Source organism: Ambystoma mexicanum, chromosome 1p (genome assembly GCF_040938575.1).
Source record: "Ambystoma mexicanum isolate Mex_15411 chromosome 1p, UKY_AmexF1_1, whole genome shotgun sequence".
Lineage (NCBI taxonomy): Eukaryota > Metazoa > Chordata > Amphibia > Caudata > Ambystomatidae > Ambystoma > Ambystoma mexicanum.
Window position 1 is genome coordinate 912852399 of NC_090921.1, and position 23303 is coordinate 912875701.

A 23303-nucleotide genomic window follows, 5' to 3' on the forward strand; every position below is an offset into this window, starting at 1 on the left:
TGCTCCCCAGCTGCAAAGGAAAAGAGGATTGAGGGCTCCTTTAGTAGGGAAAAGAGCGGCAACCAGCACGGCACAAGGTGGATGCGGATTAGGGTAGGTGACCTAGATCCACTTGAACCTGCTCCCCAGCTGTAAAGGAAAAGAGTCTGGAAGGTGCCTTACTTAGGGGAAAGAGCAGCAAGCAGGAAGGCACTAGGTGACCAGGGCTTGCTAATTGGTGAAAAAGAGTGCCAACCAGGAAGGTACCAGTTGGGTGGGGTTTAGGCCAGGTGACCTAGATCCACTTGCACCTGCTCCCCGGCAGAGGCGTAGGCAGGGTAGGGCCTGAGGGGCAAGGCCCACCCAAAATCTGTAAATGCCCACTCAGCAGCACTGTGTGGGAATTTATAGATATTGTTGTCAGTGCAGTGGGCCCAACTACATTAGCGTCAGTCCCCATTTGCTAGACAATCCTGGCTGCGCTTCTGCTCCCCGGCTGCAAAGGAAAAGAGTCTGGAGGGCTCCTTAAGTAGGGAAAAGAGTGGCAACCAGTAAGACACCAGGTGGGAGGGGCTTAGGCCAGGTGACCTAGATCTACTTCCAGCTGCTCCCCAGCTGCAAAGAAAAGGAGGCTAGAGGGCTCCTTAAGTAGGGAAAAGAGTGGAAACCATGAAGGCACCAGGTGGGCAGGGTTTTGAGCAGGTGACCTAGATCCACTTTCACCTGCTCCCCAGCTGCAAAGGAAAAGAGGCTGGAGGGCACTTTAAGTAGGAAAAAGAGCGGCAAGCAGGAATGCACCCTGTGGGCAGGGCTTGCTAATTGGTAAAACAGAGTGGCAACCAGGAAGGCACAAGGGGGGCAGGGCTTTGGCCAGGTGACCTAGATCCACTTGGACCTGCTCCCCAGCTGCAAAGGAAAAGAGTCTTGAGGGTACCCTACGTAGGGGAAAGAGCAGCAAGCAGGAAGGCACAAAGTGGGAGGGGCTTGCTAAGTGGTGAAAAAGAGTGCCAACCAGGAAGTTACCCGGGGGTGGGGCTAAGGCCAGGTGACCTAGTGTTACGCTCACCTGACTCCCACGGAGGCGCAGGCCTGGTTTGGAGTGCTGTTGCCTCTTCTATGGTGAAGCGCAGGACTCGGAAGATGGACAGGACCGGACCTTCAAATCTGGCTTGTCTGACTCGCAGAAATATCCTTCTGTGTGTGAAAAGGGAGTATTAACAATCTGCGGGATAATGTGTAAGCCTCCCACTCCCTACTCACCCTCCACGAAACCCTTCTGTGATTCCCCGTGAAGTCTCACCTTAGGGTCTGAAAGGACGAGTTCTCCATCCTGCTTCTGATGCAGGGGCGCATTGTAATCCAGTTACTTCACGGGATCATGGATTGTAGAGAGTTCAAGTTTGCTTGACCTTCCTGGTAAAGTACTGTGAGAATTCTGTTCATAAGTATGAGCCCGAAATAATAATTGTCCGTTGTCTCTATTTCAGGTGCAGAACAAAGATTCTGAGATGAGCAATGGAACCGACGAAGGAAACTCAGGTGAGTTGTTTGATGAGAGGTTATTTTAGTGTCCTTGCATTAATGCACTAATGCTTGTGTCTTTTTACCCCATAGGGGCCGAGTTTTGGAAATGCCGGAGATATGGCACCGACCCGAAGTGAAAGGTGCAGTTCCAGTAGATATCAGGTAAGTCTTTAATGAGCGTTCAGGCAATGTCTTAGCATTCGCTCACTAACGCTGATGTCTCTTTTTCCCCTTAGGGGCCGGGGTCCGGAAATGCCAGGATGCGGCACCAACCCGAAATGAAGTGGGAATGACCCAACAGGTAAGTCTTATGATGGCAAATTAAGGTTTTCTTATTCTCTTCCCTAGCTCACCTTTGTTCTTGTCTTTTTCTCCCTAGGCGCTGAAATGTGGTTGCGGATCCAAATGATTGCTGATGAACATGGAGGCGCCTAGTAAAGGTGGGTGGAATGCAGCGCTGCAGCGATCGATGCGATGTGCTTTTAAAATGAATGTCTTCCTTTTCAGGATCGTCGGCGAAATGACTCCGGAATGCGGGTTTTAGCAGGTAAGGACTCTTCTTTCTCCTATTCTCTTCTCTTCTCCCTTTGCAGGTGTTCCAGGATGCTGGCGGGCGTGGCAGAAGTCAGGATGAAGGAGCAGACACAGTGAGCGTCCAGCTGCTAGATGCAGAACAACGCGAAGCGTGAGTTGCTGCTTGGGCGTGGCTTAAGTAGCCTTCAAAGTAGTTACAGGTATGTATCCTTCCTCTCAGGTATGTATTCTTCCTCCGGCCACACCCGTGTGGATAAGTAGTCCCCAAAGAGAAAGTAGTCCCATTCAGGCCTCTAGATGGCCCGGATGTTGCAGCATGGTCTGCATCAGGTAAGTTTACACCAAGCACCTTTAAACACAAAGTCATCTTTTATGAGCCTGGCGCCTATGGCGCCAGGACTGTTGTCCAATATGAGCCTGGCGCCAAAGGCGCCAGGACTGTGTCCAAAGGGCCCCTACTTGGGGCTGCTGAGACTTCCCTCGGGGACATGATGTCTGCCTCTGGGGTAGCTGGCCCTGGTCTGGCTCCTTGGAGGTAGGCATCATGACACCTAGATACACTTGCACCTGCTCCCCTGCTGCAAAGGAAAAGATTCTGGAGGGCTCCTTAAGTAGGGAAAAGAGTGGCAATCAGTAAGACACCAGGTGGGAGGGGCTTAGGCCAGGTGACCTAGATCCATTTGCACCTGCTCCCCAGCTGCAATGGAAAAGAGGCTGGAGGTCACCCTAAGTGGGGAAAAGAGCGGCAAGCAGGAAGGCACCGGGTGGGCGGGGCTTAGGCCAGGTGACCTAGATTCACTTGCACCCGCTCCCCAGCTGCAAAGGAAAAGAGGCTGGAGGGCACCTTAAGTAGGGAAAAGAGTGGCAAGCATGAAGGCACCAGGTGGGCGCGGATTGATAAGTGGTGAAAAGGAGCGGCAAACAGGAAGGCACCAGGTGGGCGGGGCTTGGGCTAGGTGACCTATTTCCACTTGCACCTGCTCCCAACCTGCAAAGGAAAAGAGGATGGAGGGCTCCTTAAGTAGGGAAAATAACAGCAAGCAGGAAGGCACTATGTGGGCGGGGCTTGCTAAGTGGTGAAAATAGTGGCAACCAGGAAGGTTCCAGGTGGGTGGGGCTCAGGCCAGGTGACCTAAATCCACTTGCACCTGCTCCCCAGCTGCAAAGGAAAAGAGTCTGGAGGGCTCCTTAAGTAGGGAAAAGAGCGGCAACCAGTAAGACACCATGTGGGCGGGGCTTATGCCAGGTTTCCTAGATCCACTTGCACCTGCTCAAGCAGCAGGGCACCAGGTAGGCAGGGCTTGCTAAGTGGTCAAAAAGAGCGGCAACCAGGAAGGCACCAGGTGGGCGGGGCTTAGGCCAGGTGACCTAGATCCACATGCACCTGCTCCCCAGCTGCAAAGAAAAGGAGGCTGGAGGGCTCCTTAAGTAGAAAAAAGAGCAGCAACCAGGAAGGCACCAGGTGGGCGGGGCTTAGGCCAGGTGACCTAGATCCACTTGCACCTTCGCCCCAGCTGCAAAGGAAAAGAGTTGTGAGGGTACCTTACGTAGGGGAAAGAGCAGCAAGCAGGAAGGCACTAAGTGGGTGGGGCTTGCTAAGTGGTGAAAAAGAGTGCCAACCAGGAAGGTACCAGGGGGGTGGGGCTTAGGCCAGGAGACCTAGATCCACTTGCACCTGCTCCCCGGCTGCAATGGAAAAGAGTCTGGAGGGCTCCTTAAGTAGGGAAAAGAGTGGCAACCAGTAAGACACCAGGTGGGAGGGGCTTAGGCCAGGTGACCTAGATCCACTTGACCTGCTCCCCAGCTGCAAAGGAAAAGAGGCTGGAGGGCACCTTAAGTAGGGAAAAGAGTGGCAAGCAGGAAGGCACCAGCTGGGCGCGGATTGATAAGTGGTAAAAAGGAACGGCAAACAGGAAGGCACCAGGTGGGCGGGGCTTGGGCTAGGTGACCTAGATCCACTTGCACCTGCTCCCCAGCTGCAAAGGAAAAGAGGATTTAGGGCTCCTTCAGTAGGGAAAAGAACAGCAAGCAGGAAGGCACTACGTGGGCGGGGCTTGCTAAGTGGTGAAAATAGTGGCAACCAGGAAGGTTCCAGGTGGGTGGGTCTCAGGCCAGGTGACCTAAATCCACTTGCACCTGCTCCCCAGCTGCAAAGGAAAAGAGTCTGGAGGGCTCCTTAAGTAGGGAAAAGAGCGGCAACCAGTAAGACACCATGTGGGCGGGGCTTATGCCAGGTTTCCTAGATCCACTTGCACCTGCTCAAGCAGCAGGGCACCAGGTAGGCAGGGCTTGCTAAGTGGTCAAAAAGAGCAGCAACCAGGAAGGCACCAGGTGGGCGGGGCTTAGGCCAGGTGACCTAAATCCACTTGCAACTGCTCCCCAGCTGCACAGGAAAAGAGGCTGGAGGGCACCTTAAGTGGGGAAAAGAGCGGCAAGCAGGAAGGCACCAGGTGGGCGGGGCTTGCTAAGTGGTGAAAAAGAGCAGCAACCAGGAAGGCATCAGGTGGGTGGGGCTTAGGCAGGTGACCTAGATCCACTTGCACCTGCTCCCCTGCTGCAAAGGAAAAGTGACTGGAGGCACCTTAAGTAGGGAAAAGAGTGGCAAGCAGGAAGGCACCAGGAGGGCAGGGATTGCTAAGTGGTGAAAAAGAGCGGCAATCAGGAAGGAAGCAGGTGGGCGGGGCTTGGGCTAGGTGACCTAGATGCACTTATACCTGCTCCCCAGCTGCAAAGGAAAAGAGGATTTAGGGCTCCTTCAGTAGTGAAAAGAACAGCAAGCAGGAAGGCACTACGTGGGCGGGGCTTGCTAAGTGATGAAAATAGTGGCAACCAGGAAGGTTCCAGGTGGGTGGGTCTCAGGCCAGGTGACCTAAATCCACTTGCACCTGCTCCCCAGCAGCAAAGGAAAAGAGTCTGGAGGGCTGCTTAAGTAGGGAAAAGAGCGGCAACCAGTAAGGCACCATGTGTGCGGGGCTTATGCCAGGTTTCCTAGATCCACTTGCACCTGCTCAAGCAGTAGGGCACCAGGTAGGCAGGGCTTGCTAAGTGGTCAAAAAGAGCAGCAACCAGGAAGGCACCAGGTGGGCGGGGCTTAGGCCAGGTGACCTAAATCCACTTGCAACTGCTCCCCAGCTGCACAGGAAAAGAGGCTGGAGGGCACCTTAAGTAGGGAAAAGAGCGGCAAGCAGGAAGGCACCAGGTGGGCGGGGCTTGCTAAGTGGCGAAAAAGAGCAGCAACCAGGAAGGCATCAGGTGGGTGGGGCTTAGGCAGGTGACCTAGATCCACTTGCACCTGCTCCCCTGCTGCAAAGGAAAAGTGACTGGAGGCACCTTAAGTAGGGAAAAGAGTGGCAAGCAGGAAGGCACCAGGAGGGCAGGGATTGCTAAGTGGTGAAAAAGAGCGGCAATCAGGAAGGAAGCAGGTGGGAGGGGCTTGGGCTAGGTGACCTAGATGCACTTATACCTGCTCCCCAGCTGCAAAGGAAAAGAGGATTTAGGGCTCCTTCAGTAGGGAAAAGAACAGCAAGCAGGAAGGCACTACGTGGGCGGGGCTTGCTAAGTGGTAAAAATAGTGGCAACCAGGAAGGTGCCAGGTGGGTGGGTCTCAGGCCAGGTGACCTAAATCCACTTGCACCTGCTCCCCAGCCGCAAAGCAAAAGGTGTCCAACAAACGTTTTCAGTCCACAAACTGAAGAATCAAGGCAGCTTGTCAATAAAGCTGTGTCTCAGGGACGTCATTTGGGGGTCGCCAGAGGTCGCAACTGCGACCTCTGAGGTCTCCCTTGCGACCTCTGTGGTCTTCCTTGCGACCTCTACTAAAAAAAAATATATATATTTTTTTTTTATATATTTTTTTAGTAATGCAAGCTCCTGGGCTGTGGCTCTTTACTTCTGGGGTGGCTGGCTTTCTTGTTCAGACCCCTTAAAAAAAGACTTGTGGGACTCCTGTTCTTATTTTTCTTCTAACACTTTCAGAACTGACCCTAAATAAGAAAGAATAGGAATACCAAATAATGGGCCTCATTACGAGTCCAGCAGTAACCGAGGCGGTAAAACCGCCTCGGTTACCGCCGCACTCGAATTACCATTCCGCCTCCGTGATTCCCGGAATTACCGGGGCATTACAACTCCGGTTTCCTGGGAATCACGGACGCGGAATGGTGTTAATCCCCATTCCCATAGGACTCAATGGGAATGGGGATCATGGAAACACCGGCAGCATCTCGTAATGCTGCCGGTGTTTCCTCGTCTGCCTGCAGGTGGGCAGTGTTAAACCCGCCAGGTCAGACCTGGCGGGAACATTACCTCCCGCCTGCAGGAGTTGTGATCGCTCGGCATGGAAACAACGGTGTCGGCGGGTTTACCGCCACCATTGTTTCCATACCGGGCGATTTGTAATGAGGCCCAATGTGTCTTTCTGGAATTCTATACAATAATTGGTGGCCTCATTAAATGTTTATTTTAGGCGCACTTCAGGGGGTGAGTCACTGATTTAGTCTGTTCTTAAATGCCTCACTCAGCCGTTCATCCTTCTGAGGTCGATAAATGAGTACCAACACAGGTTGGTTGATATTGGGTGTATATTTTTTTTATATCAAGTGCTTAATAATGTGTTATTATATAGCACTTACGCTTATCATTTGGTCATGGACGTCTGCTTGCATACACAGTAATTTGGTAATATGGGACTATACACACTGAACTTAATGATACATATGGCGATCCATTCTTGTATGAATATACATCACATAGTGATATCGTAACAATATTTTTCGTAGTGTACAATGCTATGTGATGCCGCTTCCTCTTTTTTCAACGGATGAAATGTCGTGTTCCATCGCTACCCGCGATATCTCTTTGGGGTGGGGTCAAATGACACCACTTCCTGTGATGTCATCAGGGGGTCAAGGGTCGTGTGATGTCACTTCCGCTACCCCTGGCATTTTGGTGAAATGACGTCCCTGCTGTGTCTGCTTTTTTTTTTATATACTGCAGGAATGTTATCTTTTGAGAATGACAAAATATGTTCTGATGGTCTGAATTTGTTTTCTCAAGATTTAGTTCACTTCACAGATGTTGGAAATGCAATTTTACTTTACAATGTTATGAATGCATTGAAAACGTTCCTGTAATAAAATTGTATAGGCAGATGTAGAGTGTACAGTAATACTGTACATAAAAGGAAAAACAAGGAAAAAGAGGTGTTTGTTAACAAACCCCTGGGAATGGAGACAATGGTGCACAAAAAAGTTTTTTTAGTTACTTAAACGTAGAATAAATTCTTGAGGAAAAGCAAAAAACGCTGCTTTGCAGTTTTTAGGTGCGGGGGAAGAACTGGGATCCTGGCACAGAATCCCTACATATAAAAAAGAAGGTAAGAAGATTCAACCTGGGAATCATCCTGTCCCCTGCACACTTTCAAATGTTGGCTAGAGACCAATTACTCAAATGTATTAGGCATCGTATTACTTACTTTTGAAATTACAAACAATAATGATTTCATCAAACAACTGTTTTGTAAAAAAAGGGTTATATAATTGTGATTTTGAAAAGAATATACATTTTCAAATATGCAAAAGGTATAAAATATATGAATATACAGAAAAGCAAACACAAAAAGTCTGTTTTCTATGGTGAAGCTTTTCAAGGATTTTGCCCCCTTCTTCCAAGGCCAGTACTGACTGTTAGGAAAAGACAATTACAATATTATAATCAAATCATTCCAAAATTGAATTTCGAAAGACATACATGTAGAACAGAAGTATGAGAGTTTACATAACAGTGGTCTAACTCACAAGGTGTACATTAGGATGTTCCTAACATAAGTGCTAACACTTTTTTCAACATTACAATCAAGGACGTACACAATCATATGTTCTGTCAATTGTATGTAAAGAAGCTTGAAACCTCTACGTATATTGATGTATAGGCAATCCTATAGTTAACTCAAGGATGAACAATGTTTCCCGGCACTCCCAATGAGAGGGTTTGCCAGCTCAATTTCTGAAGTCCATATAGCCTAATAGTAGGCAAAAACACTTTGATCACTTTCACAAATGTGCATCCTGTTGATAAAACCCAGTCATTCAGAAGACATGAAAGAGAAATAAATCCAATTTGAAGGCTGACTAGATTTAAAAGGTTCCCAAGAGTGAAATATAAAAAGTTACCTATTGAGTTATGGTGCAATAAAGATCGCCACCTGGAATATCCATTAATTAGATGTCCATGCTCTTCAAGATCAGTGTTCCAAAAATTCGGTCATGCGGTGAACTGTGGGATAGGTTAGGTGGGAAAATTGAACAGGATGGAATAAAGTGAAGTAACTTATGTATTTGAATGCTAAATGTAAAGGAAAGTAAGAGAGAATAACAAGAGCATAGAGGAAATTATAAAGAGCATGCAGTAAAACATCCAATGATAGTTTAACAGGTTGACGGGTCCAGCCACATCAAATGCGATGCGGGAAACAATGTTCAAAGAACATAAAAAAAAGGTGGTACATACCACACCTATGGTAAGCAGTGTGTGGGAGGAAAGGTCTTTAGGTCCCCTCTCCCCCTACATTTCTCACCTGTGTGGGGTTTATGACTCGCCGGCAGCCATCTATGCACCTTGGCCCGGCATGTGGGATGGCTGCGGGTCGACGGATGAGACTGCACGGCTCACCCATAGCATGATACAGACTCCATTTTGTGATACACCTAGACTCCATTTTGAGTACAACAATCTAGGCCTCAGTGGCACAAGTGGCGTGCAGGGCTGCGGCTCTCCCCCACCCAACCACGAACAGCAATCCAGCGCTCCCTTCACCCTCCTCCCCATGGCGGCTCAGCTGAAGGCCTGTTCTCACGAGAGACTAGGCTCGAAAAAGTAACAGTACAAACACTGTATCTTTCACATTCCGAAGTACATCATTGACCTGACGATGACCGGACCTTAAACTGGGGTCTGAGAAAAACAAAGCTGCCTCTATAAAACATGCCCTGCCTCCTCACACACCCCTGCATCTATAATATATGTTTTTAATAACCCCCAACCTTGTTCCCTGTTTTAAGTGCCAGACATGAATGTTAAGCCTGTGTGCCACCCAACTTTACCCGTGCTGCTAAGCCATTTGTAAGGACGATGAAATAGCCTCAAGTCCATAAGGCTGATGGTTCATATTAAAATGGGACGACCTTTGCCCATCCCAGGACACCCACAGGTAAAGTTATCAAATATATGTATATTGGAACTTCCATTACTGACCGAGGGTTATTGTTGCTGCACAATAATTAAAAAGCGATGTGTAAGATCCCTATGCACAATATGATTTCCCATAAAACACGCAAGTTCACAATTAGATAATTAAGTGTTACAATATGTACGAGTCTCTTAAAGTAATAAGCACCGCCTTTATTAATGAGATTTCTTCTGAAGTGGCTGTTTAGCCTTCAAGCATGTACGCTAGTCTGATTGTAAGTAGAACGTTGCAGATTTTCGCCGATGCTGATGTTTCCGCCAACCTAGTTCTGCCGTTTTTATGCTGGCTTTTTCCATGTGTCCCCACACCCAGATACAAAACTGTAGCCCAGTGAATGATGTGATGTTAACAAGGCCTTCATTGATTCTGTAGATATGGTGCCCATGAACTACGAAAAAGTGTAGTTCAGATATTGTTCACAAGTCCACATGATCATTGATGTATGTGTATGTATTTTTGCATGCAACTGTACTGGCTTGGCTCAGTTTTTCATTTATAATGGTGTGCGTGCAACCCTGCAAGGCCATCTCTCTCTTTCTCACTTCCCCTGGGGAGCCGCGCACTCAGCCACCACCTTCCTCCCTCCAAGGCCTGGCTGGTGATTGAAGGTCCTTGGTTTATTGATGTTAGAATAACACAGATACACCTCCTAGCTTTCCTGCTGAACCCATACATGGTATTTGCTCCCCTGACACACAATGCCACTATAAAACCACTTTGTATCTCCATGCTCTGGTTAAAATAATTATGGCAGCAAGGGCCCACATCCCGCCGCCTATTGATGTACCAGCTACGTGCCCCCCTGTCCCTCCTGACCCAATGGTATTTTAGTTCACCCCAACCTCGACTGACCATGGTGGCAGTTATTCACTCTTGTACTAGCATACTATAAAAATTTCTTTTACTACTTTATCTAACAAAGTAGAATGATAAAGGTACCCCGACCCATGCCCCTTGATAAGACGCCTGGACTCATGATACTGTACCTTTTGTTAACAATGATTTTTAAGATGATGTACTGAGAAGACCCAGGGTTATATGCTATCTCTTTTGTGATGTTAGATTAACAACTTGTAGGATTTATATGACAGTTTGAAGTGGAAGTTAGTAATGAATGTGTATGTGTGGCCACAAGGGGACAATGTTAGTGCATCTGCGATGTATCAACTCGAACAGCTCGTGACCCGATACTCCACCCGATGAGCCCAGCTGCCCGAGCAGCCCACGCTGGCAACACATGGATCTTCGCCAGTCATGGAGCACAGCCCTTATACAATACATTGTAGCTAGTCTTCACCACCCAACCCTCACGTCTATGTGCCCCCTATAGCTTACCTCAACAATGTCATTATGTTGTAATAAATATGAATGTCTTTCTATTGGCCGGCAGAGCGCTCTCGGAGTTTGCAGAGTTTTGTGCTTGCCCTATATTGATTTAGATAAAACTTTTAATAACTTCACCCGCACTTGGTCTTGGTCTCATTCCCTGCTGGGGTGTGTCCATTATTGACTCTCATTGTGGAGTTTTAAATGCCTTTTTGGGGGACTCTCACTTTCAAGTGGTGACCCCTTAGACGTGATTTGTCTTTTTGTTCCTTTTGACACAAGACGTCCCTGGCCACAGCGGAGATGCACTGCACGCCCCCTCAAGAGAGCTGCCCGCCTACGGCAACCGGTATGCTTAGACGTGAACACACAGTAGGGCAAGAGGGTACGGGTCCCACTTCACAAAACCCATAGTACCGCTCGCCGGGGCGGCCATTGAGCATGACGCAGCTCCGCATGGATGGACCGGGTCCGGAGGGTCTCGAATCAAGACGGACATGTGAGTATCAAGTGCGAGCAATATTAAAAGGAGTCGGATATAGATACGAGCATATGAGGTCGAGTTAAGTTAAAGGGGCTCTTGAGGGTAAAACTGGTGGTACTTTCATTCTTTCTTTTTTCTTTCTTTTGCATATGGCCATTAGGATAAGTTAAGGAGATTAATAGGTGAAAAGGGAAGATGGAAACCTACCTCTGCAAGGGGGTAGAAGACGGCGCCACATAGTGCTATCTTGACTAGTACTGGGAATAAGAGAAAATATTATTAAGAGTCTCATAGGAGGAGAAGATTTGGAGTACAATTTAGCAACGCTTTTATTCTTTCCTATCTTTTCAAAAAACTCTATGGGGATATAATCCGACAATTTAAGGGTTAAAGGGTGGAACGGGTTGAAGTAGAAGGGAATCATTGGGTGACGTACAGTGTAGAAAAAGAAAGGGAGGTATATGTTCCATGTTGTCTGTAAAACGTTTGTCATACCAATGTCATATATTGAACATGTTATGTTTATTTTGTGATCACAGTGTTTTGGAGAATTGATAAAATGACTATGTAATGTTTCAATGAAAATTGGTCATTGTAGGTGTGACCCTCCAAAATTTGGTACGCAGGGTATGCAAAAGTGGTATATTAGCAGTAGAATGTCGCCATTACCAACAGTGTGTACATAACGCCCACCGAGAAAAAAAGGGTACTAAAAGGGGGGTGGGGAACGGAAGAGTAACATGGGGGCAGAAACACCTTTGGCCCATATTTGCCAAAATTTACCAGGCTATGCAGAACGTATAACAAAATACCATGACCAATGGGTCACAGAACTTAAAGGGGAAGGGCTACCACAGGTATGGCCCCAAGGAGGATCCTTTGATAAAAGTGTGCTAGACATGGTGCCACATGCTTATTTGTGAAATATAAGGGAAATCAATTGCAGAATAGAAGAGAGATATTAGACTTGTGGAGGTTGTTTGAAGAAGTGCCTCCAATTAAAAGAAAGGAACAAACAAAGGAACATATTGCATCTCCCCTGGCAACAAATGTTAGTGAAAAAGAGGGCGGAGGGATGAAAGGGTAAGTAGAAGTAGCACAAATATATCCTCTTTTGAATAAACCAGTGCTCGCTGAGGGTTACAGTGATCCAGTGTATGTGTCAAAACCCACCCCCCCAGTTGCACCACGACCCCCCACAACCCCACCATATGAATGCCCAAGAACAAGTGGACAGGTGAGTACCCTGGCAATAGACATAAATAAATTCACAGAAGATTTAGACTCCAGACGATCAACGGCCCAAAACGAACTGCCTAGAATAAGAGATATATTTGAACAAAGTGGATCAGGGAGTTCTAGGAATGAGCAAACACAGAGGATGCAGGCACCCGACAGGTCTATAGAAGAAGGGTGGAAAAGGGGGAGATATTATTCCGAATACATGATGAGCCAACCTGAATAATAGAGCTAGAGCAACACATGCCTGTGAGAGACACAGTGGAAGAAGGTATGACCCCAGGGGGGGCGGAAGAGTTATGGTGTGACATAGAGGAAGATGAGCTGGAAGGAAGAAGGATAGGATTCGCAGCGGGAGGGGCGCCAGTGAGGTTAGATGAAACGCCTCTGGGAAGGGCAATGGAGGAAGAATGGAATGGAAGACTAAGAAGCAAAGTGGGGAGAATGGCAGTACTGGGAAAGAAAGGGTCAAATGTGAGTACCGGGAAGGGAACAAAAGAGAGGTTACAGCTGCCCTTGATACACAGAGGAGGAGGGAGGCCAAATTACATACCCTGGGCACAGATGGATAAGGCCAACTTGTTTAAATTATTGCCCCCGCTGTCAGGAGGGGCAAGTAAATGGATATATACATTTGAAAAGTACACAGCAGGGGTTCCCTTGGCGGTAGGTGATGTTAAATATTTGCTAGTATCCGCAGTGGGTGATCAAGCTGATCGAATAAAATTAGATTGCGATAGACATGATGGTGCTTCTTTCAACACAGTGAGAGCAAGAATTTGGGATGCATTAAGAAACATCTTCCCAGACACGCCATATTTACAGTCAGTAATGCAGTGCACGATGAATGATGGGGAAGATGCAATGGTTTTCATTTTACGGGCACAGGACATGTGGAGTGCGGAAACGGCAACAGCCTGGGATCAGTCAACATCTTTGTGTTATTTCATAATAAAAAGAGGGCTCCCAAAAGAAGTTCAGAAAGCACTTGACAAAATAGCTTGAATTGAAGCCAAAGGCTGGCCTGAGATACAAAGCATCATAGTACACCACTGCAAAAGGATCAAAGAAAGAGAAAAGGAGATAGCACAGAGAAGGTTGGCAGAGGAGGCAAAATTAATACAGACGAAACTGGTGAAGGTCACAGAAGCTGTACCTGCACTCCCCACAGAAAGAGAACCAGAGGAGGAGGATGGGTCAGTAGCAATACAAGGTAGAATGGCAGCTAATTGGGCGGGAAATGGACAGGAACAGTGGAACAGGGCAGGAGCAATACGGAGGGCCGCAGTGGGAAGCGTGGAGCACCCGTGGAGGAAGAGGTGGGTACAGAGGGCAAAGAGGTGGTGGTCCAGGGTACAGGGGTTATGGCGAGTACGGAGGTCCAGGTCCATGGGGAGGACAGGGAAATTGTTGGAATTGTGGGAAATGGGGACATTTCTCAAGGGAGTGTAGAAGCAGACCCATGAATCCTTATCAAAATGAACAGCAGTATGGCCACCCCCACCTAAGAAGCCCATATGGGCTGCCAATGGGAGGTGGAGGGGGAGGAGGACAGCAAGATCAAAGATTCACAGACGAGCGCAGGATACAGCCGCGCAATGCTCAGCAGCACTCACAATGCCATGAGCACATGGCGTGCGGTACAGGGCAACTCTTTGGTCACAACAGCAAATGGTCCACCTGCACCCTTTGGTGGAGTGGCTGTGGTATCAGGAAATGTTTTTGACAATGGGGGAACAACAAGGCACCCAGCATAGGACAGCCCACAGAGAGTGCTTGCGTGTCCAGTACTATCAACGACCCTCGATGCAGCAGAGGAACCATTGGTGGGGGCGGAGATAGGGAACAAACAATTTATTTTTATGGTAGATTCGGGAGCTGAAAAATCATGCCTACGAGAAGGCAGGTTTCCGCTATCTAATCGTAAATTGGAGACGCTGGGGTTCTCTGGGGCGGTGGTCGAAGTTCCTTACACAGAAGATTTGGATGTAACAGTAGGGGGGAAAACAGTATGAGCGCCCTTGCTGTACTATGAAGAATCTCTGATTAACTTGCTGGGGAGGGACCTCCTCAGCAAGCTCGACATGACCATTTCATTCACAGAGAGAGGGATAAATTGCTCGAACCCGGGGTCTGCCCATTGCGAGTGATGTTGGTAGTACACAAACGAGCTACAGCACCGGAGGTACGCAGCATACCGGTGGATCCAGACATGTTCATTCAAGGGTTAAAAACCCTAGCACGAGTGGACCCAGAGTTAAAACGCCAAGAGTAGAGGGTACACGCAGAATTTGATTTTGGCCCTGTAGCACGCCCAGAAATAATGCCAGGAACAGTGATGTCTCGAGATTTGCATGCAGTAGAGGTATCACAGCAAAGAATAGCAGTTATTGGAATGGACATACATGGGTGTCAGTGGCGCACAGTGTTGTGCATTAATGCGAACATCGCACCACGAGATTTGTCAGACAAGCACCTTTTCACAGACTCAGACAGTGATGGGGAAATAATAATGGAAATAGCTATCCCCTGTGATATCATGATACAAACAAGGCAGGTGCCAGTGCAGCTAATGGCAGTGGTAGGAGCGCCACCCTACTTTATTGACAATGACATGCATCTAGTGCAAATTGACCTATGGACAACAGGTCACATGATGTAGGGCTACTGCATGAGGTGACACCAGTTAAGATAAAATTCAAACCTGGAGCATTACTGCCCAGATTAAGCAGTACCCCCTGTCCTGAGAATCAGAAGAAGGGATAAAAGAGATGATTAACGCACTATTAGTGCAAGGAATAATAGTGACCTCAAACTCGCCATGCAATACTTGTATTTACCCCATCAAGAAAGCAGAAGGTGGGGTGTGGAGGATGATCCAGGATTTATGCCCCCTTAATGACGTCATACAAAAGGAGTTCCCATTAGTTCCTAATCCTGCATCAATTCTGTGCAGTATACTGAAAGATGCATCTTGTTTGACAGTGGTGGACTTGAAGAACACATTCTTCTCAGTGCCACTAGATCCAGAGTCTCGATACTTGACATCATTCACATTGGGAGGGAAGAGATATGAACATTGCAGGCTACTCCAGGGATACTGTGAAAGCCCAAGCATATTCAACAGAATTTTACATGAGCATCTAGGAAATATTGCCACAGAAATCATGATTATTCAATATGTGGATGATCTACTGATTTGTGCAAAAAATGAAGATGAGTGCAGGAAGGATTCTATTACACATTTGACATTGCTGACCCACAAAGGTTACAAAGTGGACAAGGAGAAGTTACAATATTGTCAGAAAGAAGTATTGTATTTGGGACAATTGATATCGAAAGATGGTAAACAAATCAAACCAAGCAGGGCAGCTGCAATCAAGGCAGTGAGTGAACCAAAAACAGTGAAGGAGATGAAGAAATTTCTCGGAATGTGTAACTACTGCCGAGCCTGGATATCAGAATATGCAGGGTATACCAAGCCATTACTGCAGAGACTCACAGACGCACAAAGAGAGAGCACAGAAATACAATGGACAGCAGAAATACAGGAGGCCTTTAGGACACTCAAAGATCTGATTTCAATGGAACCAGTACTTGCGAACACAGATTACGAACGCAAGTTTTATCTATTTTCCCATTGCGCTGGAACACTCATGACAGCAGTATTAATACAAAAAAAACATCACTGGAACACAATCCCCTGGCTTACTATAATGGCACACTAGATGCAGTGATGCAAGGACACTTTGCTTGCGAGCAGTCTCTCGCAGCCACAGTGTTCGCGATCGAGAAGAGTGCAACAATTGTGATGGGGTGTTCTGTGACACTATTTGTGGAACATTCACTATTCGCAATATTAGAAAGATCGAAGAGCACATTGACAACACAAAGAGCCACAGCTTATGAAGTTATTCTATCCAGCGCTAACATACACATAGTGATGTGCAAAACAGTTAACCCTGCAACATTCATCACAGAAGCATGCACAGTGGAGGACATGCAAACACTCGATTGTGCCACATACAGAGGAGAGGATGGGGACACGCCCACAGTGAGTGAAAATGCCTTGACAGAAGGGGTAGTATATTTCATAGATGGGTCAGCATCAATAAATTCAGAAACTGGAGAAAAAAATGTGGGGGTGGCTGGGGTGAGACTAGAGGAAGGTGAATATGAAGTGCTCATCCAACAGAGACTGTCAGCCTATTATTCAGCACAAGCAGCAGAGTTAGTAGCACTTATTGAAGCATTACATGCAGCTAAGGGTTGTGCAGTAACAATCTATACAGACTCAGCATACATGAAAACAACAGTACATGGGGGATTGGCCAGATGGGGGAGAAGAGGATACCACAGAGCAGACGGATCCCCAGTGCAACATTCTGAGCTATTTAAAGAGTTGATAAAGGCACTAAAAGAACCTACAGTTGTGGCCATAGTGAAATGCCAAGCCCATACAAACAACAGTGATGTCATCTCTTTGGGAAGCACGGCAGCGGACGCTGCGGCGAAAGAAGCCTCATATTTAACAAAAGGGAGAACAGGTGAGTACTTAGTGCAGAAACATGTGGAAGAGGATCGCCCGGATGGGTATAATTCAATGCCCATATCCCAAAGATTAGAGCTGCAACAAGGGGTGTCAGGTGAGGAAAAAGGTTTTATGGGAGAAAAGAGGGTGCAGCCAGTCGTCCACGGATCTCCTTTGGTGGCAGAACAACACAGGTAAAATAGTCAGCCCCGCAAACTATTAGACATAGCGTTCCAACAGATTCACTTCCCAGCTCACAATGCGAAACAACACATTTTTTTAAATTGTCACAGAGATACAGGAAAATTGGTTCATACCTGGGATGCAGGAACAATTATCAAAATTTACAATGGAGTGTACAATATGTCAGATATATAATTCAGAAATGACATTAAGAACATTGCGAGGGTCACTGCCCAAACCAACAGGCCCCTTCAGAGAGCTGCATATTGACTATGCAGATATGGGAGAAAGGTGCAATGGGTCACACTACATGATAATGGTGGTCTGTCCTTTTTCAAGATGGGTGGAAGCAGGACCATGCGCCTACCCTGATGCGAAGTGTGCGCTGCAAAGTTCTTAGTGAGGGAAGTGTTCCCGCGCTGGGGAATTTGCGATGTAATTTCGCTCCGACAACGGCACACATTTTGTTAATGATCTATTCAAAGAAGTAACAGCACTGTTAGGGATAACACATAAGTGGTACACTATTTAGCACCCGCTATTGAATGGCGTGGTTGAGAAGATAAACGGCCTCCTGAACGGAACGTTGTCAAAGTTGTGCTTTACACTCAAGAAAAATTGGGTGTACTGTTTACCCCTGGCCTTGTTTGAACTGAGAAATCAACCCAGCAAGGACCACCATTTGTCCCCACATGAAATTGTAACAGGGAGGCACATGCATACTGCGCATTCTCCACTCCGTAGGCATTCAGATGCTCACAGAAGTGCTACAGTACTAAGGGAAGAATTCAATGAATACTTGACAAAACTCACAAGAGTGGCTTGTATGATAGCAAGGCAGCTAGCACCCTCATTTACACGCGAAGAATTCAGTGAAACTATAATGCCTGCAGCAGATAGTCCAACAGGTCAGCTAATGCCAGGGGAGATGGAATACGTGATGAGGTTCTTTCATCAGTGGAACGCTCCAGGATTTCATGGCCCATACGAAGTGGTGTATTGCACACCAACTGCGGTGAAATTGAAGGGCTTGAGATATTGGATACATTTGACAGATGTGCGAAAAGCTTACAAAAGTGTAACACAGGAAACAGAAGGGAGAATAAATGAAGGAGAAACACAGACTTCATAATTAAAGGGAAAGATTTAAAAGTACCCATGTGACAACTGCAAGAAAAGTTAAATAAATAAATAAATACCGTGATGTACATAATAATGATAATGAACTGAAGAGATGTTATTTCTTTTCTTCTCTCTCTCTCCCTCTTCCCCTCTTCCTCTTTTTTCTTCTCCTTCCCTCTCTCGGTTTAAAAAATGAACATGTTAAAGTAAATATAAATGGATTTTATGGGATGCTTAATGCACTTTTATGTCTCACTATGAGGGAGAAACAATGGCAACTGAGGGGGCCCCCCACCGGGAACAACGTTAGAATAGATAGAAATGGAAACACTAATTTTGACTTGCGCAGATATTTTGTGTGGTTTGTTTGTGTGTGCTGTAATATTTTTTACAATGATGTTCGACCTAGTGATATACTGGGCGGTTTCATTTATATCTATCAATATAACTGAGGGGGGAGGAAATGGAACGACTATGATAAAACAAGGGACCTACCTTATATGGGATGGCTTTCATCTCATATGGGGGCATTGTACCCATCATGATGACACCCTGCACCCAAATGATAGAAAAAATGAACAGGTAACCCCACGTCCTAATTCCCCATATAATGCCTCTGAATACAATGTGTATGAACTAAACGATCCAAATCCCTCTGCGTTACCTTGGTTATATGATGACACCAACACCGCTGTAACACCCCCATTTGAAAGATCTGTAGGCTATGAATCCCACACAAGTGTAAAGGAGGAAAATGCAGAAACAGCCGAGAAGTTTATTGCCTTGTATAACGAATGGGAAAAGGGGGAACGCCTCTAATGCAGCATGATGTAGAAAAAGAGAAAGTAAACCATAGAAGCAATAGGAGAAGGAGGGAGGTCGGGAGGCGGAAGTACGATTAATACTCTGGGTTGGGGTTAGACACAATAGAAGATCCCAGACACCCACACCAGTCCAACAAGTGGTATGCAGATATGAGTTACACTGCCAAACAAACCACAAACAAGCTGTTATGTGTGTTCTCTAATACCCCACGCCTCAGGTACCCGCAAGGTGCTCCTGCCACAAGAACTACCTCTGACAGATGCCCAGTGTCTCCATCTCACCTTATGTAAAATAAAGAACACCTTCCATGCACACACAGTTTCTTTTGAAATGCTACAGAACGAAAAACTACTACTCGAGACCTGTATTTGGACAATAAATGGAAAGAGGAACAAGTGACATGCAAAGGTGAAGCACTACGAGGGTTGGCAGCAGAAAAATTGCATGGGTCGGGAACACGTGCGCTCAAGTTTGGGCCGAACATATCACAAAGCTCACTTGTGTCATAGCCCTGGAAAAACCCTTCAAGCCGCAAAAATAAATTACGTATGAACTATGCTTCCTCGGTGAAGGAAAAACAAATATGGGTGCAAACAAGAACTGTAACAAAACGCTCATCATCCCAGATATGAAGAAAGGGACTGCTGCCCTGATGGACACTTACTGGGTTTGTGATAAACAGGCATACTTGCACCTTCCACAGTCCTGGAGGGGCACGTGTTCTCTGGCAACGCTGCACTCTGCCCTGATGGTGGTTCCGGAGAGTCATTTTGATGGGAGGAAGGAGCTGCAAGCCGTCCGAGGTCCAGAGGACACACAACCAACGGATGAGACGCCAGTGTATGCCCTATCCGCGGGCAACATGCAAAACCCGGTATCCAGAAAAAGGAGGTTGTCCAATTACATATCCAAAGCATCCACAGAACTTTTGGCGCAAATTCCAGATAGGTTCCGGCTGTTCAATTCTGCTGAAACATTCTTTGCCTCCCTCATTCCAGGTATCCAAGCGCGAGCAAACGTAAAATGGCTTTACGCGTTGGGAGCGGATCCAACTGGCCAACGACACTGAAGAGGGGTTCAACGTGATCAAGGTGGAGCTGAGGACAATGCAGAACAGATATGTCCTAGACCTGTTGACAGCCATGGATGGAGGTGTTTGCTGAAAAATCGGGAGCGCATGCTGAAAGTTCGTACCTTCTGCAGACGCGGACAATGGAACACTGTCCCATGTTATCACAGCCATGCACAACCTGGTCGAGCAGATGAAGAAAGAAGGAGGAGTGGAGCCGAGCTCATGGTTTGATGACATTTTTTCGTGGGTGCCTTCCTGGTTCGGAATGACTGTTAAGTTATTGGTACCTGTCGTCATCTTTTTGCTCCTGATTTCTTGTGTGTGCCAGCTGGGTCTTCGGTGCTGCACAAACGCAGTTCCTAATGGTGCAATGATGATGGTGACAATGGCCAACATGAGAGGAGTGGCACAGATGACACAAGAAGCACAAGTACAAACAGGACCCTGGGCCCAAATATAGAATGGTAGCATTATATTATGATGAGAACATAGTGGACAGATTGTACCAAAACACAATAAAGGAGCCCCGTACACTGGAATGGTATGAGGAGGTATGGGTGGACCTGGAGGGAGATGGGGATGTATATATATATATGACTTGCAATGTTCAAAGAATGTAAAAAAAAGGTGGTACATACCACACCTATGGTAAGTAGTGTGTGGATGGAAAGGTCTTTAGGACCCTCCCTCGCCCTACATTTCTCACCGGTGTGGGGCTTATGACTCGCCGGCAGCCATCTATGCACCTCAGCCCGAGATGTGGGATGGCTGCGGGCCGACGCACGAGACTGCACAGCTCACCCTGTAGCATGATACAGACTCCATTTTGTGATACACCTAGACTCCATTTTGAATACAACAATCTAGGCCTCAGAGGTACAAGCGGCCTGCAGGGCTGCGGCTCTCCCCTACCCAACCACGAACAGCGAGCCAGCGCTCCCTTCACCCTCCTCCCCATGGCGGCTCAGCTGAAGGCCTGTTCACATGAGAGATTAGGCGCGAACAAGTAACAGTACAAGCACTGTATCTTTCACATTCCACAGTACATCATTGACCTGACGATGACCGGACCTTAAGCTGGAGTCTGAGAAAAAAAAGCTGCCTCTATAAAACATGTCCTGTCTCCTCGCAGACCCCTGCATCTATAATATATGTTTTGAATAACCCCCAACCCTGTTCCCCCGTTTGAAGTGCCAGGCATGACTGTTAAGCTTGAGTGCCACCCAGCTTTACTCGTGCTGCTAAGCCATTTGTAAGGACGATGAAATAGTCTCAAGTCCATAAGGCTGATTGTTCATATTAAAATGGGAAGACCTTTGCCAATCCCAGGACACCCTCATGTAAAGTTATCAAATATATGTATATTCGAACTTCCATTACTGACCAAGGGTTATTGTTGCTGCGCAATATTTAAAAAGCCATGTGTAAGATCCCTATGCACAATATCATTTCCGATAAAACACGCAAGTTCACAAGTAGATAATTAAGTGTTGCAATATGTATGAGTCTCTTAAAGTAATACACACTACCTTTATTAAGGAGATGTTGCCTTAAGTGGTTGTTTAGCCTTCAAGCATGTACACAAGTTTGATTGTTGCAGTAGAATGTAGAATGTTGCAGACTTTCGCGATGCTGATATATGTGCCAACCTGGGTCTCACCCACATTTTTATGCTGGCTTTTTCCATATGTCCCCGCACCCAGATGCAAAACTGTAGCCCAGTGAATGATGTGATGTTAACAAGGCCTTTATTGATTCCTTAGATGTGGTGCCCCTGAACTACGAAAAAATGTAGTACAGATAGTGTTCACAAGCTCACATGATCATTGATGTATGTATATGTATATATATGTATGTATGCATGCAACTTTACTGGCATGGCTCAGCTTTTCTTTTATAATGGTGTGTGTGCAACCCTGTAACGTAGATCCGCGAGAGGTTACAAGGCCATCTCTCTCTTTCTCTCTTCCCCTGGGAGGCCCGTACTCAGCCCCCACCTTCCTCCCTCCAAGGCCTGGCTGGTGATTGAAGGTCTTTGGTTTATTGATGTTAGAATAACACAGAAACACCTCCTTGCTTTCCTGCTCCCCACCCGTGCCACTGACACACAATGCCACCAAAAGACCACTGTGTACCTCCATGCTCTGGTTAAAAGAATTATGGGCAGCAAGGCCCAACATCCCGCCACCTATTGATGTGCCATCTACATGCCTCACCCTGTCCCCCCGACCCAATGGTATCTTAGTTCACCCCAACTTCGACTGACCATGCTGGAAGTTATTCACTCTTGTACTAACATACTATAAAAATGTCTCTTACTACATCTAACAAAGTAGAATGTTAAAGGTACCCCAACACATGCCCCCTGATAAGATGCCTCGACTCATGATACTGCACCTTTTGTTAACAATGATTTTTATGATAATGTACTGAGAAGACCCAGGGTTATATACTATCTCTTTTGTGATGATAGATTAACAACTTGTAGGATTTTTTTATCACAGTTTGAAGTAGAAGTTAGTAATGAATGCGTCTGTGTGGCCAGAAGGGCACAATGTTATTGCTGCCGAGATGTATCAGCTCGAACAGCTCCTGACCCGATACTCCACCCCGATGAGCCCAGCTTACCCGAGCACCCCACGCTGGCACCACGTGGATCTCCACCAATCATGGAGCACCATCCTTATACCATAAATAGTAGCTAGTCTTCACCACCCAATCCCCTCGTCTATGTCCCCCAATAGCTTACCTTACAATGAAGTTATTTTGTAATAAATATGAATGTCTTTCTATTGTCCGGCAGAGCACTCTCGGAGTTTGCAGAGTTCTCTGCTTGCCCTATATTGATTTAGATAAAACTTTTAATAACTTCACCCGCACTTGGTCTTGGTCTCATTCCCTGCTGGAGTGTGTCCATTATTGACTCTGATTGTGGAGTTTTAAATGCCTTTTTGGGGGACTCTCACTTTTAGTAGATTCAGATTAGTGCAAAGGCATAAGGTCCACAAAGTCAATTCGAGATGGTTAGGAACACTTAAAATGGACAGCAATCCACAAAGTTGTGTAAACAATGGTATACAGAACCTAAGGATAATTACAGAAAAAATATTTTTAAATAACAAGACTAGAGGGGCGCTAAAAGATATGCTAAGAAAGCCACTACAACTGGAAAGAATCATCAAAAGCAGATCGGAAGACGCCTACCTATAATAGTGCAAATTTTGCCAACAGCTTGTAA